The sequence below is a fragment of the Scyliorhinus torazame genome, unplaced genomic scaffold (assembly GCF_047496885.1).
Source record: "Scyliorhinus torazame isolate Kashiwa2021f unplaced genomic scaffold, sScyTor2.1 scaffold_1097, whole genome shotgun sequence".
Taxonomy (NCBI): Eukaryota; Metazoa; Chordata; class Chondrichthyes; order Carcharhiniformes; family Scyliorhinidae; genus Scyliorhinus; species Scyliorhinus torazame.
The window spans coordinates 47,147-64,898 of NW_027308824.1; the positions used below are offsets into that span (position 1 = coordinate 47,147).

Genomic DNA, 17,752 nt, shown 5'->3' on the forward strand with positions numbered 1-17,752 from the left:
AGCACAAGGAAGTGCTGAGGGTTTTGGCCAAGGGTGGTATCTTGACCGGCACAGGCTAGGAGGGCCGAAGGGCCTGTTCCTGTGCTGTATCGTTCTTTGTTCTTTGCTTCATCAATAACCTTCCTTCCATCATAAGGTCAGAAAGGGGATGTTTGCTGATAATTGCGCAATGTCCTACATTATTCAGAACTCCTCAGATGTTGAAGCGGTTGTGCTTGCATGCAAGAAGACTTAGATAGCATTCGACCTTTGCCTGACACGTGGTAAGGAACATTTATGCCACACAAGTTCCAGGCAATGAATTTCCAACAATTGAGAATCAAACTCTTTCCCCATGACATTCAGTCGCTTTACTATTGTTGAAACCTCCACCATCCAAATCCTGGAGGTCACGTGAAACAGAACAGGAGCAGCCATTTAAACACTGTGGCTACTAGAGCAGGTCAGAGGCTGGGAATCCTGAAGAGAGTAACTCACCCCCTGACTTCCCAAAGCCTGTCCACCGTCTACAAGACCTAAGCCAGGAGTGTGATGGAATTCTCTCCAGTTGCCTGGATGAGTGCAGTTCCACAACACCCAAGAAGCACAACACCACCCTGGACAACATACTCACTTTGACTTGCACCTCACCCACCACATGAAATGTTCACTCTGCCCATCACTGACTCAGAGTGGCAGCCACGTGCAACGTGACCCTCTTATGGACTGAACTGATCTCTTCACGCAACTTCTCTACTGAGGGTACTACACTGTATGCTTCACCCAATGCCTGTCTCTATGGATTTACATTGTGTATGTCCTATGGTTTATCATGTGTGGAACGATCTGTCTGGACTGTACGCAGAACAATACTCATCACCGTACCTCGGTACACATGGCAAAAAATCAAATCCAAAATCCAATCTATGTGCAAGATGTATTACAGCAACTTCACTAAGGCTACTTTCAAGCGCTTTCAAACACATGGGCTGGGATTCTCCGCTACCCAGCGGGGCGGGCCGTACCAGCGCCAAGGAGTGGTGTAAATCACTCCGGCGTCGGGCCGCCCGAAGGTGCGGAATCCTCCGCACCTTCCAGGGCTAGGCCGGCGGCGGTGGGGTTGGCGCCGTGCCAGCCGGTACCAAAGGGCCTCCGCCAGCCGGCGCAAGTTGCCGCATGCGCGGGAGCGCCAGCGAGTTCTGCCGTGATCCCAGCGCATGCACAGGGGGGGTTCTTTTCCGCGCCGGCCATGGCGGACCGTTACAGCGGCCGGCGGGGAGGGAAAGAGTGCCCCCACGGCACAGGCCCGCCCGCAGATCGGTGGGCCCCAATCGCGGGCCAGGCCAGCGTGGGGGCTCCCCCAGGGGCCAGATCCCCCCCGCTACCCCCTGCCCCCCCCCTCGAGGACTCCGCAAGCAGGTCCCGCCGGTAAGGACCTTGTCCGATTTATGCCGGTGGGACTGGCTGAAAAAGAGCGGCCACTCGGCCCATCGCGGAGCGGAGAATCGCCGGGGGGGGGGGGGCACTGCCAACGGCCCCCGAACGGCGCGATGCGAATCCCGCCCCCGCCGAAAAACCGGCGCCGGAGATTCCGGCAGCCAGCGACGGGGCAGCGGGGCTCGATTCACGGCGCCCCCCCCCCCCGGCGATTCTCCGGTCCGGCGAGAGGTCGGAGAATCCCGCCCATGGCCTCTACCACCGAGGAGGACAAGGGCAGAAGCGCCACCACTTGAAAGTGCCCTTACAAATAGCAAACTATCATGACTTGGAACTAAATTGTCATTCCATCACCCTCACTGCATCAAAATTCTTGGAACCCTCTATCAGCACTGTGGGTGTACCTACACAACATGGACTACAGTGCTTTGAGATGGCAGCCCATCATTAACTTCTCATGGGCAATTGGAGATGGGAAATAAATGCTGATCTCGCCAGTTACACCCTCATCCTGTGACAAATGCAAAAAATGAAGAGGGTGCAAGTTTAACCCTCATTTCGAATATATATTAATTGTGCACATTTATCATTGAAGAGGTAATATTTCTGTGTTTATATCCCTGGTCCTTCATTCGTGTTTTCATGGTAACTTTCTCCTTGCCTGCTACTGCTTCATGTTGTGATAAATTCATGGCATCAAATCCAATTTAACAGTGATACTGGATAGAGAGTACACTGGCCTGTTCAAGTTGTAATTTTCTATTACACACCAGCAGCAAAATCCCTACTGTAGACAGTGTAATTAATAAGTTCCCACTGCATGGGTTTACATGATACGATATTTTGGACTGTGAAAGTTACATGAATATTAATACGGTTTATTAGTGGTCATGCATGTTCTTATCTCAGTTAGCAGTAGGAACCCGCTGCTCCACTCAGATCCTCGTGAAATTGCCAACTTCAAAGCCATCTTTTCCCACATCAGTCAGCTATGGAGATAGACATACAAACGGAGCACAATGATTGAAGTGTACCACTCCCACAAAATCAACAGCTCTTCTTGGGATAGGTAGAAATTGGGAGACCATCTCAATCACCGTTATACTTCTAATTTGACCATAATTTGCATTTATATCGGGGATTTGAAGTAAAAACAACCTGAAGGTTTTTTGTTGTTGTTGTTGCAGAAACGTGGCAAAGCCAATTGGTGGAGCCAACGGAGAAGTTACTCGAAGTGTGGCCAGTGGGTTCGCTCACTGGGAAATGGTGGCATTGAAAGAAAGGTGATTTTACAGAGGGGGAGCAAGGTGGCCAATTGCAGAACTGCCAATGTTGGGAATCAAGAGAGATAGGGGAACACAAGAGGTCATTTGGAAGAGAAGAGTAGGAAGGGGAGAGCTGGAGCAGTTATAGATATATAGAGGGGCCAGGATATGGTTGTGGGGGGGAGGGGGGGGGGGGAGTGCATTTAAATGCAATGCTGAAAAGTTTCAATTGGAGATGATGGGGGAAGTCAGGAGCTAACGAGGTCAGCGAGGATGGGAAGACTTTTCCCATCCTTAACACATGCAAAATTGCTTCAGAACCAAGTTTTCAATTAGCCTGTTGTTCGGCAGGAAAATAGAGACAATCAAAAAGACAAATTAATTGAATAAGCAGTTAAAGTGTTTGTGTGGTGTTGGTTAAGGGATGTTACCACTCCAAGCCAAGAATTACTCCACACAGTACATTGGAAATACACAGATTTCTCCTCAGTTTAAATGTCTTATCCAAAAGACAGAAGTGATTCGCTCATGTTCTCTCCTGCCCACCTGTTATTGCCATTGGTCCTGACCTCAGCCTCTATATTTCTTTGTATCTTCTCTGTAAGTAGTTGCTTTTGCTCCTCGAACTGGCTTATTATTCCTGTCTCATTTATATTTTGTAATTGTGATGAATGATATCTGTATACACATGTACCTTTAATGCGTAGGCCCCTTTAAGACTGGGTTTGGAACCCTGGGGGGACTCCGCCTCCGGCTCCGCCCCCAGGAAACTGTATATAAGGTTACGTTCAGTAGGCAGCGTGCAGTGAGCACACTTCTCAGCAGCTGTCTGGTTCTCTGGTAATTAAAGCCTTTGAATTATCAATCTCCTCTCCTGAGTCGTAATTGAGGGTATCTCAGTAACTTAACGGCAAGTAGCACTTCGTTCAAGGGATGGGCATGCTGTAGGGACGAATCCTGAGGGAGGTGATTTGATAAATACACACTACCAGCAGAGACCATCGTCAAAGAACTGGTCTGCACCCGCGGTAGTGAATGATTACAAAGATAATCCATTCAGTGGGTTCCAAAGTATTATGAAATTCTGAAACATGAGACTAATTTACACCCCTCCATTATTAAAAAAAATAATCCCACCTTCTCCCTTCCTCGCTGAAAGCACTGCTGTTGTTTCATATGTGCTTTCATCCCCAGCTTTCCAATAGATCACACATGTCTGCATTCTGATCAAAGAATCATACAATTTACTGTGCAGAAGGAGGCCATTCAGCCCATCCAGTCTACCCCGGCCCCTGAAAGAGCACCCTACGTATGCCCACAACCCAGCAACCCCACCTAACTTCTGGACACCATGGGATAATTTAGCATTACCAATCCACCTAACCCGCGCATCTTTGGACTGTGGGACGAAAGCGAAGCGCCTGGAGAAAACCCACGCACACACGGGGTGAACGTGCAGACTCCGCACAGACAGTGACCCAAGCTGGGAATCGAACCTGGGACCCTGGAGCTGTGAAGCGACAGCACTAACCACTGTGCTACCGTGCCACCCCAATACCAGGATGTTCAACTGAAAAGATGTCATGCTTAAGGGTCTGTGGAAACAGACGTTCCAGCAGGATCACTCAGCAAAGATCTGGACCGAAGACTCAAGACTGATTTCGCCTTCCCTGGCCAAGAGCCAGTTGAACTGTTTTGGCTACATTTGGTCAATTTGGGGATTGGGCCTTCTCCCTGCAACACTGCAATGTTTGAGGGCAGCACGGTGGCACAGTGGTTAGCACTGCTGTCTCAAGGCGCCGAGGTCCCAGGTTCGATCCCGGCTCTGGGTCACTGTCCATGTGGAGTTTGCACATGCTCCCCGTGTTTGCGCGGGTTTCGCCCCCACAATCCAAAGATGTGCAGGGTAGGTGGATTGAACACGCTAAATTGCCCCTTAATTGGAAAAAATGAATTGGGTACTCTAAATTCATTTTAAAAAACAAAAAAGAAGACACTGCACTGTTTGTGGGATGAAGGTGCTTACTCGGTGCTGACAGGGAGATGGAGGACGCTGACCCAGTGACAATGAAGTAGCGGCGATATATGTCCAAGTTGGGATGGTGTGTGCCTTTCATCATTCTGGATGGGGAAGGCAGTAGGATTGGGTGGAGCTGTTGAATAAGCCATTATTAAGTTGCTGCAGTGAATCCTGTAGAATAGCGATTGCTGCAGTCGTGCTAGGCTGATGGTGGAGTGAACATTTGAAGCAATGGAGAGGATTCCCACTGGGTTTCTTCAATGTATTGACAAGCATCTCTTTTTCAGGGTTGCCAAACCTTTCCTGGGTGGTGGGGAAGACCAACCTTCTTCTGGGCTTCAGATTTCAGAACGGATTTTATAAGCTCGCTTATCTCCTTGGAATATTTCTCACAACTTTTCTCCTTTGGTTTCCACCTTCTTGCACACCGACACACCGTAATTCTGTCGCTACCCATGTCCATTTAGATCTACGTCACACCATTTGTATCAGATGTGCTCAACATCTGTACAGCTTGGATTGACGGCTGATAATAGCAGAAGTTAGCTTTCCTGAAAAGATGTTACCTACAGAGTTCAAATTTTCACACAGCAAGTGGTAAAATGGTTATTCCGAGTTAAAAGGAGTGAGAGACTGAAATCGGAGCCCCAGGCATCTTCATTTAAGCATAAGCGAATATCATTTTGGTTACGTTAGCACTGGATTAGAAGTGATTACAGTTTGATTTGTTATTGCAAAGACATTAGAATCATAGAATCTCTACAGTGCAGAAGTCGGCCACTCGGCCCATCGCATCTGCACCGACCCCCTGAAAGAGTGCCCTACCTAGGCCCAGTCCCCCGCTCTAGCCCCATAACACCACCTAGGCACAATTTAGCATGGCCAATCCACCTAACCTGCACATCTTTGGAATGTGGGAGGAAAATCAGAGTACCCGGAGGAAACCCACGCAGACACGGGGGGGGGGGGAGGGGGGGGGGGGGGGGTGGAAGTGCAAACTCCACACAGAGTGTCACCTGAGGTCAGAATCCTGGCTCAGTAAAGCAGCGGTGCTTTACTGTGAAAGGTTAGCACATTACTCGCTAACCTTACTCACTAACAAACTGCGGTGGCTGGCACGGCAAGAAAGGTAAAGCATTTGGTTTCAATGACCAAGGATTGCGTTCGAGGAATGCCGAGCAGAAGCAATTCTGATCTTATAAAATTTATAATAAACCATTTGTGGAGGTTCGAGACAATACAATAGAGACTTCCAGCAACGACGAAGGGGGTTTATTAACAGTGCAGAAGGAGGCCATTCGGCCCATCCAGTCTACACCGGCCCACATATTAACAGTCGGATACGCAGGCACAGAGCAACACTGGTTAGGTGTTCACTCCGTGGCTCCGAGGTCCACGCTGTCCGGGCCTTGCTTCCAGTGCCCCGTGCTTTCTCTTTATTGGTTGGGGTTTTTGCGCTCCAGTGGGATTGATCCCGAGTTGGTCACGTGGACCATGAGCCTCTCTCCTTAAAGGGGCTGCACTACCACACCATTTTTGGCAATGTTTTTGGCCCCAGCTCAGGTATAAGACAGGACAAGTATACAGGGTCAAGATTTATTTATTTAAGGCACTAAACCTTTTAAGTCTAATAAGGGTAATCCCAACTGCTCCACCAGTCTGGTGCAAGTGCCCCAACAGCATTTTCTGACAGTTCCATTTCCCACACCAATCATCTTTGTAATCATCTGAGTGAGGTTTGTTACAGTCAGGCGAGTAACAGTCAAATAGCTCCCTTCTTTTCCCACTCCTCGTTTCGTCACTACAGGTTTTTGATAAAATGTGCTCGTCAGTTCACAGACTGTTTGACTGTTTATGTGCTGTGACTATAAAAGACACAAAGAGACATGTTTTCTTGGGCTTTTCAGGAAGACTTAACCCAGTCTAAGAAAAAAATATCAACCGTCCAATTTTCGCATTCGACGTTCGCTTGCGCACATAAATGTGAACATACACAATCACTCGTGTCGAGTTCCGATCGTAACGCTATATTAAGAGCTAGAAAACAAGTCTTGACTTCTTCAACTCCAAGTTTATTGTGTACAGTTATTATTTCTTCACAACAAAACAGTGCCACCTACATCCCCTTTATATATTGGTGCAATCTATTAAACAATTAAAAACCCAAATCTATATTAATTACGAGGGAACCTTAACTCTTTCCCAACCGATTCTCCTCCTGAAAAGAAAAAGATTTTTAATTTTGACGCAAATCACAATATACTATAACACTATGCTATAAAGATGTGCAGGTTGGGTGGATTGGCCATTCTAAATTGCCCTTAATGTCCAAAAAGGTTAGGTTGGGTTACGGGGATAAAGGGGATAGGGAGGAGGTGTGGGGCTTAAGTAGGGTGCTCTTTCCAAGGGGCGGTGCAGACTCGATGGGCTGAATGGCCTCCTTCTGCACTGAAAATTTGATGATTCTATGAACACAAATGTATGCTTTATTGTGTGCAATAAATACATCCTATTCCCCCTTTTTGCACTCACAGATCTTTTCCTTGTAGGAAAAGGCACCTCTCTTTAATAATTTCTAATAACTTCTTCGAGCTAGCTCTTCCTTTCATCATATAATTGGTATCTGCTATCACCCTATTGATCTTGTGAATCTCTCTCTTCTCTAGCACCTGTATTAGACTTGCAATGTCGATCTGTAGTCTCTTTTCATTGATCCATTTCATAGAGTGGACATTCTCCCAAACAAACCTATTGGCTATGTGGTAATTTATTGGGTGCAGTTCCTGAATACCCTGTTCCATTAAAAAATTCAGTCAGGATCCTGGTTAGAAAAAAAGCCATATTTACTGCCCCCACGAGAGCAAGTCTCCAATGCCAATGTACTTTTTACCACTCTTATCTTTTTAGTGGTTTCCCATGCCAAAGCACAACATTTACCTTTCCCCCTCCTGCATTCGGAAAGCCAGCAGGGACTTTGGCATAAGATGCATCATTGTAAACAATCAGTTTCAGTTGTCTAATAATCGCCTAAAGCTGGGAATTTCAAAACACAATTCTCCAATTTTAATTTTGCCAATGTTTTGTGTGCTCGAATAATTTCTTCAACTTTAGGATTGTTCATTTTAGTTCGAAAACATCAAAGCTGCTATCCGGTCTTATTTGTCTCGCTCACCAGTTCAGCTGCCCAATTAAACTTCAGAGTTCGTCTTCTTCCATTTTAGAAGCCACCATATCATTTTGTGAGGGCCTATTAAGAGTAATTTCTTTTGGGGTTAATATTCTATGACTAAGGCTGCTGATGTAGAGTGCCATGTGAACTTCTCGGCCTGATTTCTAACCCAATGTATTTGAATGCTCCAGAGGCCTGACTTCAAACCTTGAACTCTGTTCTAACACTGTTAATGAGAGTATTTTCAAATTTGCCACAACCACCACACAAAAAAACCATCTACATGCATCATGAAAATGCTTGAAAGCTTCCCTCCATGGTGCCAATTGTGGTGTTCTTTGTGTTGCTTGTTTCAGGATGGTTGGCGCAGTGTTCAAAAAGACCACAAAATAGCTTGAACTTAAACAAAGCTATCAATGTATTAACACTACTAACTTGGATTCGACATGTACTCCTCAAGAATTCACAATTGATTAATAACATCTAAACTACACTCATCTGCAGCTAATCTCACTACTGGTTTAAACTATGATCTGCTCTCACTTACACTATCTGCACTTCTGACTCCCTCTAGATAACTCCTGCACACACTCTCCCACAAGGCTTAGCATCACTGCCTTATATCGTTGTAACTGTAGCTCCCTCTAGTGGCTACTCTTGATACTTCATTAACCCTTGCAGTTCTGACAGTTATGATAATACCACACCAATAAAACACATCTGGGTCTGCTTTCCGCTTCAACAACACCAACCTCAAGTGAGAAATGCCAAACTCTGGAAGCGTTATGCAACCCGTATATGCATTTATTTAACTTTCAGAGCACCCTTCCTGTGTTTGCCGCCGTTGTCGGAGGATGAAGAAAACTTTCTCTTTCAAGTTGATGCCATTGTAAGTTGTAATGCTAGGGAACCTTGGGCGGGATTCTCTGACCCCACCGCCGGGTCGGAGAATCGCCGGGGTCGGCGTGAATCCCGCCCCCGCCGGCTGCCGAATTCTCTGCGCCGGGGTTTTGGCGAGGGCGGGAATCGCAGCGCGCTGGTCGGCGGCTGCTGGCAGCGCCCCCCCCCCCCCCCCCGGCGATTCTCCGGCCCGCGATGGGCCGAGTGGCCGCCCGTTTTCGGTGGGTCCCGCCGGCGTAAATCACAACAGGTCCTTACCGGCGGGACCTGGCTCCACGGGCGGCCTGCAGAGTCCTCGGGGAGGCAACGGGGGGGGGGGGGGGATCTGGCCCCAGGGGGTGCCCCCACGGTGGCCTGGCCCGCGATCGGGGCCCACCGTTCCGCGGGCAGGCCTGTGTTGTGGGGGCACTCTTTCCCTCCGCTCCGGCCGGTGCGGAGAAGAACCCCCCTGCGCATGCGCTGGGATGACACCAGCACACGCTGACGCTCCCGTGCACGCGCCAACTCACGTCGGCAGGCGGAGGCCCTTCGGCGCTGGTTGGCGTGGCGCCAAGCCCTTCCTCGCCAAACACTCCGGCGCCGGCCGAGCCCCTGAAGGTGCGGTGGATTCTGCACCCTTGGGACGGTCCGACGCCAGAGAGGTTCACGCCACTCCTTGGTGCCGGAGTGGCCTGGCCCGCCGGTTCATGGAGAATTCTGCCCCTTAACTCTTTCCTTCCTCAACAGGGGTCCTGTTGGTTTCAACGTTGAGGCGGTTTAAGTATGTAAATTAATGATTTATCTGTTCTTCGAGAGAAATGAGCTGCAGGGTTGAATCCTTTTTAAAATCTCTGTTTGCAGCACATTGATAGTCAAGCATCAGATAGGATTTGAGCTTGTAGGATAGGTGGAGGGAGAGAATGAGGCCCATACTTGGGTCTTCCCACTTTGGTGTTTTTTCTGCTTTGTCTCTAATCTGGATAAAACAGCTCCTTAAAAACAAAACTAATTAGCTGGCTTGTCACATGCCCCTCTCTCTCTCTCTTTCCAATCGGCAAGCGACCCAAATATGGTCATGGCTAGGGTATTCCAGGTGGATGCGTATAGGATCAGGAGTCGGCCATTCAGCCCATTGAGCCTCCTCTGCTATTCAATTATATCATGGCTGACCATTTACCTTAACGCCCCTTTCAAACCCTATCCCCAAACCCCTTGATGCCATTAGTATTCAGAAATCTATCGATTCCTGTTTTGAACATGTTCAATGATTGAGCTACCTCAGCCCTCTGGGGTAGTGAATTGCAAAGAATCACCATCCTCTGAGTGAGGAAATTCCTCCTCATCTCAGTTTTAAATGGCCTGGCCCTTATTCTGAGGCTGTGTCCCTCGGCTTGAGACTCGCCAGCGAGGGGAACCATCCAATCTACATCTGCACAATACTCCAGAATTCGCCAAGGCTCTATGAAATTCTCCTTTAGGGAAGGAAATATGCCGTCCTTACCTAGTCTGTCGACATGAGGCTGCAGATCCACAGCCACAGCAATGTGGTTGGCTCTTAAAAAATAAATGCCACTTGGCTGGAGGTCAATTAGGGTTGGGTAATAAAGGTTGGTCTTGCCTGTGATGCACACATCCCTTGAAAGAATAAAAAAGGATTTGGTGCATTTGGATAAAGTGCCCTAACTTTGTCTTTTTAATGTTATTCTGCATTATGATCCTATTTGATGCTTGCCTTTGCTTTACCTGCCTTGTCTTGTTGTTTACTACTCTTCTACTTCCTGTTATCAGTTTTGCTTTCCTCCAATCCAAGCTCCCTCTCAGGCTCCCATTCCCCTGCCAAACTAGCGTAAACCCTCCCAAACAGCACTAGCAAATCTCTCCGCGAGGATCTGAGTCCCTGTCTTGCAAAGATGCAACCTGTCCATTTGTGCAGGTGCCACCTGCCCCAGAACTCGTCCGGGTGCCTCAGGAATCTGATGCTCTCCCTCCTACACCACCAAATCTCCATCCACATGTTCAATCACTCAGTCCTCCTATTCCTGTGCTCGCTAGCTCGTGGCACGGGGCGAAACCCTGAGATTAATGCTTTCGAGGTTGTGTTTCTTAATTTATTTTCCAACTTCCTAAAATCTGCCATCAGGACCTCATCCCTCTTCCTATCTATGTCCTTGGTACCAATGTGGGCCACGACCTCTGACCAGCCACCCTCCCCCAAAAGAATGACCCGCAGCTAGTCTGTGACACCCTTGACCTGGGCACCAGGGAGACAACCTGGAGTCATGTCTATGGCTGCCGAAACATGTCTGTTCCCCTAACTAACAAATAACCTACCGCTATTGCCCTTCCACTTGTGTTTCTCCCCTCCTGTGTAGCTGAGCCACCTCTGATGCCACGGAATTGGCTCTTGCTGCACTCTTCTGAGGAACGATCATTCTCACCGGTATCAAAAAATGTAAAGCTGGTTAGTGAGTGAGATGGGCTCAGGGATTTCCTGCACTACCCGCTTGGCTCTCTTAGACTGCCTGGTAGTTACCCATTCCCTCTGTGCCTGGATGCTCCTAATTTACTGTGTAACCATCCCCCAAACATGCTGTCCATGTAGTTCTCTGCCTCACGAATCAGCCACCATTCGAGTTCTGAAACCTGGAACTAAGCTTCTGCAGCCAGCGACACCTCCTTCAGAGGTTTTTGTCCAGAGCACATGGTGCGCCCATGACTTCCCACGTGCCACAGGACACACATTCCACTTGGCCAAACTGTCCAGCCATACCTAAACTTTACAAACTATTTATTATAATTAGAGTCATCACTCATCAGTCAGGTTCCTCTGTACCGAAGTGGGAACCAAATACAGGAGGCTGAAAAAGGTGGAAAAAGGAGCACCTCATTGGTCTGTTTCCCTGAATGCCCTCACTCACCAAACTCCCAGATGCTCATTGTGTCAAGCTGCACTGAGACCACTGTATATATAGTAAATGTGTCAGCTCTGCTATAGCTGCAGTAAACAGATTATGTTAGCCGTCTAATTAACTAAATACAGTTGGACTGTACCAGAGAGACTGGAGCAAATTTAAACTTAACTTACATAATATTTTTCAGTTAAATGGTAAATGCAACCAAAATTAGATTTTCAGAAAGAGATTAATCCTTAAGATTCCCTCACTCACCAAACACCCAATTGCTCACTCTGTCAAGTCACACACAGACAGGATGGTTCTGGTTCGTTTCGATTATGGCTGGAGTGGATTCCTTTCCCAGCCAGAATTCATTGTCTGAGGGTATCCCCACCCAGGTGGTTGTCGTTCTTTGAATGGGTTAGGGGATGATCCCATTCACAGTCATTGAAGGTAATTGTCCATACTGGCATTTTCTAGACAGGTTGGCTCCGCGTTAATAGCATTGCAATTTATCGTGTGCAGTGGCACAGATTTTCAGTCATCTCAGAAGCTACGGTTAGCTACATCTTCACGTCTCCAGAATGTGGCTTCAGTCTTTTCAAAATGCAATTGGTGGTTTCCAGCTGGAAATTAATAAAGTCTTTTTTTTTTATTAAGCATGACTTTGCAACAGGATATACTCAAGTGACAGGAAATGACAAATTAAGGTTCTGTAAACCTGTGTCCACTGTGGAAATACAAATTCCATTTTGCTACGCTGGGCACTTAAGAGGATTTGTAATCATAAAAGTGTTTGATTTTCAATCCATTAAAATGAGTGGGTGGGTACCAAGAGCTGATGTGCCATTGGTTTGTGACACATGCCCCTGGCAGTCATCGAGGTTCCAGAGTCCTACCTCAAGACAGGCCAAACTAATTGAGTGGCAAGATCAATTCAATGGGCGAGGAAAGGACCTATCCATCCCAAAGATCTGAACTAAATTTGACACCAGATCCCAGAGTCATGCTGATCCATATTTCACAGTGTCACAGAATTATTACAGCACAGAACGAGGCCATTTGGCCCATTGTGTGTTCGCCAACTCTCTGAATGCAAAATAAAAGGACATGGTAATGGAGCAAGGGGGAAAAAAACAAAAGATGGCTCGAGAAAATCCCTGACCACTACAGCCAATGAAGTACTTTTCGAAGTGCAGTCACTGTTGTAATGTAGGAAACTTGGCAGCCAATTTATGCACAGCAAGATCCCCCAAGGGGCAATGTGATAATGACCAGATAATCAATATTCTTTAGTAATGTTGACTGAGAATTTAAATATTGGCCAGGGCATTGGGGATACTGCCCCCCCATTCCCCCCCTTCCCCGTCCATGAATTAAAGGTTATTCATCTGGGCACTTCTACAAGAAACCCAGCAGACAAAATAAGTAGTGTGCTTTTCCTCATTTTCTTTTGGAAGCTTTGTTAATTGTAAAAACGTGGTGATGGGAAAAGAGATTGTCTGGATGGAGGTGGGACATGATGGGTTGAAACCCATGTCCAACCAGAGTTTACAACCCTAATTGGATACAATTTGATTGATCAAAATTTGTTACGTGGCTCACTGATTTGTTTTTCCTCTAGGTCTGTAGTCTTCAAAGTAAAGTTGTTATGAACCCTGGGTTAGTGCATGGCCAACTCCAGCCCCAGTTGATCCTGACTCGCGACACCAGTGAAATTAGATTTGTTTAAATACCCAAGATCTTTGGTTGAGTCCAATAAACTACAGTCACCTGGTTTGTACCTTTAAAGCATGAGTAACCTTTTATTATGAACAGTACCTTTAATTAACCAGACAGAAGATGTAGTTGTCTATCTACTACCAACTCCCCTCCCCCCTTTTTTTAACTCACCCAACTCTTTACACACACATACAGACAAACAACATAGAGAGGAAAGAGTGGTGGGAAGGAAAATAAAATAATAAAAATAAAAGATAGGGATCTTGTATTTGCCGGAATGGCTTCCAGTCAACATCTTTCTGAAGTTCAGTCTTTCCATTTGGTACTTCTTTTCTTTCATGATTGATATGATTTAAAAAAAAACATTTTATTCAAATTTAGAGTACCCAATTATTTTTTTCCAATTAAGGGGCAATTTAGCGTGGCCAATCCTCCTACCCTGCACATTTTTTGGGTTGTGGGGGTGAAACTCACACAGACACGGGGAGAATGTGAAAACTCCACACGGACGGTGACCCAGGGCCGGATTCAAACCTGGGTCCTCAGCACTGTAGGCAGCAGTGCTAACCACTGTGCCGTGCTTAGATATGCTCTTCTTAAGCAAGATTGTCTACATTCCCTGCAGACTCAACATCATTTCAGGTTCACAGCAAATGATATACTGGACACTCACTGCTTTCAAAACAATAGATCCACTATTTTACTGAAGAACAGCAAGCTGCTGGTTTTGATACTCTTAAAAGATCTTCAGTTTCCACTTTCAGTTTCAGTGAAAATACTTTTCACTGTACCTCGGTACACGTGACAATAAACAAATCCAATCCAATCCAATCCAGAGAGCAGGCAGCATAGCTCCCTTCACTTCTAAGATCTGATCCCTTCTGGAAGGTTCTCTCAGAAACATCACCCAGCAGGAACTAATCACTGACTGTTGTCAGGCAGAACACTGTCCCTCGCCAACCAGTTTCCAATTAACTAATCAAACTGACTCCCTCCAAAATCAATTCCTCCCATTTACTTGGTACAAGGGTATAGTTTATCCTTCTCCCAAACACAAAGCCTGAGAATACAGTATCCTCGCAAGCAGGCATTTAAACTTGGAGTCGTGTGCCTTCTACTCTCTACTTAAAGGTACATCCCAATTATTGATCCACCGACCAAAACAATAAAATACATGGGAACAAAGGAAATAGGCAGGAAGGACTCTTACACAGTGTTACAGAATGCCATGCTGTCTTATTGGGAAATACAGGTCATGCCAATTTTGGACATTAATGCTGAACAATGGTAACTCCCTGTCTCAAACTCCTGCAGTGGGAAATGATGGAATCCAGGATTTGCCATTTGAGATCCATGCAACAGGTGATTGGACATGTCCATCTACTGAGGATGTGTAACAGTGGCAACACCACGACTTGTTGAACTTTGATGGGTTGCAAGGTAATTTCTTATTGGTGCTGACTCTCAATGGTGTATCTATCTGTAGGAAACTCATTTTGAGTTTGATATTTACACTCAGCAATTCAAATTGATGTGGTCTGGTGAATAAAACCCGCACAACTTCAATCTATGCAGGGTGCAAAGTCACTGTTCTAGAGGTTTGTTAAAGAAAAACCCGAATGTGTCCTATTTTACCGCATAGTTCTTTGGAACAGAAAACAAAAGCAGGGATGCATTATTATTCCAATACGGAGCTCTCACCTTCACGTTACCTGAATACTGAGTGGGGTTCAATTAGGATGGCATTTTGGACCCTCTCCAAGCCGAGGTGCCCTCGCTGATCAGGCAGAGCAGGTCAGATCCGAGTGCAGACCATTCATTTCAGAGACGTCAGCCGTGTGGAGCTTGCGAAGCTACCTCCAGCACCAAGTCTAGGGAGAAAATAACGCTGGGAGCATCTCCTAGGCAACCAGCTCTCCGTCTCTCGTTCTATTTCACACTCTCTCTCTCTCTCAAGTCTGCTTCTCTCTCTTCACTGACTCTACCTCCTGACAAGACCTCAGGAAGTCACCAGCTCCTCTTTTCCCCATCAAAGCGGCCCGCTCCTGGTAAGTACCAGCGATATATTGTGTCAAAAAAAGGAAAGGGACGAATGTTAACTGTCAATCTCACATAAATGATGTACATTTCACAATTCTGAAGGCAAGGGGGTGAGAGGGAGGGAGAGAATACAACGTGTGCTATTTCAATTGTGCTATTGAAACAAAGAGGATTGAAATTGACACAGGAATGGTTAAGGAGGGAAGGTGAAGCTTTATTTGTGGGGGTTTTTTTAAACAGCAGAATTTAGGAAGTGTTTTATTTTATTTTATAGGCGTTTTAGCATTCTTCACTAAATCACAAGTGGTCCCCTCCCCGCTTTCAATTGCAATCACGATCCCCGTGATTCATTTGTGCCAGATTATCGTTGGGACAAATGGGAAAATCTGCCTGAAAGATTAGACCGAACTGCCTCCTCCTGTAGTATCCGCCCATGCGGCTGTGAGGAGACAAAAGAGGCTCTGACACCTCAACAGGCGCATCCAGTTTTGATGTTTTAGATCTGTGGGGCTGTTGGTGTCTTTGGGCAGGCGAGTCCTATATATCACCTTTTTTTTCGAAGACAAGCAGGGAAACAGGTTTCATTCTGTTTCCTTAATCACTAGTTTGCCCCTCACTTGGAAAATGGAGCGTTCAGAGCCCCCACCCCACTCGGTTAATTAAGATTGAAATGGGAAAATTACTGTCCCCCCCCCGCAAATCACCTCCGTCCTATATGGAATAAGGCTCCTCCTTCCCTCTATACTCCAGTCCCCACCTCCCCCATTTCCACACTTGGCTGACACAAGGCAGAGTGAGGTAGCTCAATGGTTCTCTCTGAAACCCACACACCCAATCTCCCAGTGGTAATTCCTTCAGCCAGGAAGACCCACAGATATGGTGGGAAACCGAATACTGTAAAATGTGGGATAGATATATCTCCTGGATTGGGAGAAATATGTCTGTGTGGAGTCTGCATGTTCTCCCCGTGTGTGCGTGGGTTTCCTCCGGGTGCTCCGGTTTCCTCCCACAGTCCAAAGATGTGCGGGTTAGGTGGATTGGCCATTCTAAATTGCCCTTAGTGACCAAAAATGTTAGGTGGCATTCCTGGGTTAAGGGGATAGGGTGGAGGCGTGGGGCTTAAGTAGGGTGCTCTTTTCAAGGGCTGGTGCAGACTCGATGGGCTGAATGGCCTTCCTCTGCACTGTAAATTCTATGATTATGTAGAAAGCGGGCTGGTTTTATTTTTTAACTCGATGGTAATTAAACGTCCAACGCTGGTTGTTAAGCAGCGTCTTCCTTCGAAGGAAAATAGATCTATTTTATTTATTTTTGAACTTTAGACCTGTATTTCCATTGCACTGATGTGGCAGAGGGAGCAGTATAGCAGCAGATCACACTTTATACCGCAAAGGCTGCTCTTCATCTGTTGCTGTGCCAGGCAAGGAGGGAGCTGGGCATGTCTGTATTTACATGAATTGCCCGAGAGATTAAAATAATCTTATTAGTGTCACAAGTCGGCTTACGTTACCACTGCAATGAAGTTACTGTGAAAATCCCCTGGTCGTCACACTCCGGCGCCTATTCGGGTGCACTGAGGGAGAATTCAGAATGTCCAATTCACCTAACAAGCACATTTTTTTGGACTTGTGGGAAGAAACCGGAGCACCCGGAGGAAACCCAAGCAGACACGGGGAGAACGTACAGACTCCGCACAGACAGTGACCCAGCTCGGGAATCAAACCCGGGTCCCTGGGCGCTGTGAAACAATAATGCTAACCACTGTGCTGCTGTTAATGCTCAAGGATGGTGAGTTCCCTGCTTACCTTAAACCTAAAAGTTCCTGGGGTGTCTAAATGTTGCAGGGTGGCTTTGCCCCAAGGCTGGAGTCCAAGCGGTTGTCGGACTGACTGACTGACAGCCTGTTGGAAGTGATCACTGATTTCCTGTTTTTTTTAAAAATTGCTGGACTCCTGAACGACATGGCCAATTTCTCGCAGTCACTGTCAAAGCTATTCTGCGGCTTTACAAATTAGGGATGCAGCCAATTTGGAAGGTGTCCATAAGATGTTTAATTCATTGCTGCTGCTCTGTCTGTGGGCAAAGTGCAGTCACAATGCTTCGGGATTAGGGTCAGTTTTTATGTGTGAGAATGGCTGGGCCCTTTTTTGATACAGAGCATTTTGGAACAGATTCTAATCAAGTGCGCCCCCATCCCCCTCCGCCCCCCCGATTAGAACAGTGTTAAAATTATTTCCCATTGCAGAAAACTGCAAATCGAATGGTTGAGTTTCACAAGATTTAAAACAATTCAACCTTTTTGATGGGTGCACAGTGTAATTATCTTGCCAATAGTCAACCTGGCAGG

The 17,752-nt window shown here is 46.7% G+C and overlaps 1 long non-coding RNA gene across 3 annotated transcripts in view; it reads right to left on the bottom strand.

The window, feature by feature from the left end:
- The window catches only part of LOC140407022 (uncharacterized), a 31,515-nt gene extending 14,197 nt beyond the window's left edge, over nt 1–17,318 (bottom strand). For all 3 annotated transcript variants that reach the window (XR_011939421.1, XR_011939420.1, XR_011939422.1), the window contains exons 1-3: nt 17,211–17,318; nt 15,067–15,410; nt 11,917–12,269 (exon numbers count right to left, since the gene is read on the bottom strand). This is a non-coding gene — a long non-coding RNA (uncharacterized lncRNA). The remainder of the gene's footprint in view (nt 1–11,916; nt 12,270–15,066; nt 15,411–17,210) is intronic.
- Between the last annotated feature and the right edge of the window lie 434 nt (nt 17,319–17,752).